A 2,258-nucleotide genomic window follows, 5' to 3' on the forward strand; every position below is an offset into this window, starting at 1 on the left:
TAACCTTTCTCTACAAGAGAAAGCCTCATCACCGAATATCAGGATCAGAAAGACAACAGAGTTTAACCATGTTCATACTTTACCAACCATAACCAATCATGAGACATTCCTCCAATGGAATTCTCTTACTTAACCAAATTCACCCAATTTAGAAGAGCACATACCATCACATTCAGAAGAATAAACAAGATGAAGAGAATGACCGAACGGTCTAAGACTAAAGGGAGAATGTAGTATCAACAATACTTGACCAAACGGTGTAACACAAAGAAGGCTCGAGAACTATCCAAAGCAAACCAAAACTGATAAAGGATTTGTGAAGATGACCGAATGCTCAACAACTAAGTTAAATTTTAATGAGACCGAGTACTACAACAATCAGACCGAATGTTTTTGGAGTAAAAGAGTTCTCTTCAACAGACCGAGTGTTAGTACAAGACCAAACACTCTTTGGGGGAAAACAAGTGTCAGTATAAGACCAATCACTTTTCCAAATAATTAATATTATAAACCGAGTACTTTAAAGATCAGGTGTTGGTATAAGACCGATCACTAAAATAACCGAAGGCTAGTCTATGACCGAGCACTTCAAGCCCGAGTACTTGGTGTAAGACCGAGTACTTTTAAATCATAGCAATATTAGTTTACGACTAAGCATTTCATAAGACCGAGCACTATATCTATGACCGAGTGTTTCACATGACCGAACGTTTTCTAGGTGAATAATATTAACATAAAGTTGAATGCTTCATAAGTGAAGTGTCAGTCTAAGACCAAACACTTGTATGACCGAACGCTTGGTTTATGACCGAACGTTCTTAAACACACTATATAAACTAAGACCGAGAGGGAAAGACTCCCTTGACGTATTAAAAGGACTAGATCAGGAAAAATAAATAACAAACAATAAGAGCACCACAAGGCCCATCGGTCCTCAACTGACTTCAGTCAAGACCGAACGGTTTTAGGGGGGAGGATAGAACGGTCCTAATGACCTTCGATCATAGATTTCAGAATTTCTAAGTTTCATACATTTACACTAAGTACAGAACTAAAATCAAACATATCATACAATTCATGCAACAACATACCACATTTCATCATACCATTAAAATCATCAAACATGCATAAAATCATGCATCCAACCATACAAAGAAATCATAATTAAATCTTATAAGCTTCCCTTACCTCTAATTCCAGCTAATACTTCTAAGGTCTTTGGCAGCAACTACTCCTATGATTTTCAAGGTCCAAAGTCTGATTACACAATAACAGGTTCAGAGAAATGGCCTAACAATCACATGCAAGCTTAAAGGGTGCGTGCATGCAAGAATACCAAAAGGCTTCAAAAGTTAGAAACACTTACCGGTTCAGAACGGAGATCTGATTGGTGCAAATTGAAGAGCTTGGCACCGGTAGTAATTAATCTGAAAGGGAGTTGATGATCAGAGTAGAAGAAAGGGTTAGAATTCTAGAGAGAAGGTTGAAGGGTTTAGAGAGAATGACGAGAAAATGGTGTTTCTGGAAAATTGAGTTTGAGGAAGAAGAAAGGTTGCATGAGAAAGTGGTGCCAGATTTAAAAATCCCACTTTAAATATGGCCACCAGAATGGACGTTCGGTCCACTCCCTTTTTTCCACATCGCTTCCACTATCTGGAAATCCACATTCCCTTTGCAGTCACACGTCTACTGAGGGCGGGAAATTAAATGCACTACAAGGTTTGTCTCCCACTTGCTCGGGGAAACTGAAAGGGTTTTGACAAGTGTACCCCACTAAAGAGGGGTATTAAATGGGGTGTGACATTCCCCCCAACAAATAAAATTTCCGTCCTCGAAAATTAGGACTTACCCGAGAATAGGTGGGGATAAGACTCCTTCATGACTTCCTCACGCTCCCAAGTAGCATCACCCATTCGGTCATCCCAGATGACCTTGACGAACATTGTGGCTTTACCGAACAGTCGCCTGCATATATATTGATCAACTTTGACCGGTTGCATCTCGACCGAACAGTTTCCTTTGAGTTGAACATCGTTGGCTTCAAGCACGTGAGACCGATCGACAATGTACTTTCGGAGTTGCAAGATGTGGAAAACCGGATGAAGGTTGGACAACGGAGGTGGTAAGGCTAGCTCGTAAGCGACCGGTCCTATGCGCCTTAGGATTTGGTAAGGATCGAGGAATCTGGGAGAAAGCTTCTTTGGCCGAGTAGCTCTTCCAACACCAGTCGTTCGGTTTAATATGAGAAATACGTGGTC

Source organism: Vigna radiata, chromosome 7 (genome assembly GCF_000741045.1).
Source record: "Vigna radiata var. radiata cultivar VC1973A chromosome 7, Vradiata_ver6, whole genome shotgun sequence".
Taxonomy (NCBI): domain Eukaryota; kingdom Viridiplantae; phylum Streptophyta; class Magnoliopsida; order Fabales; family Fabaceae; genus Vigna; species Vigna radiata.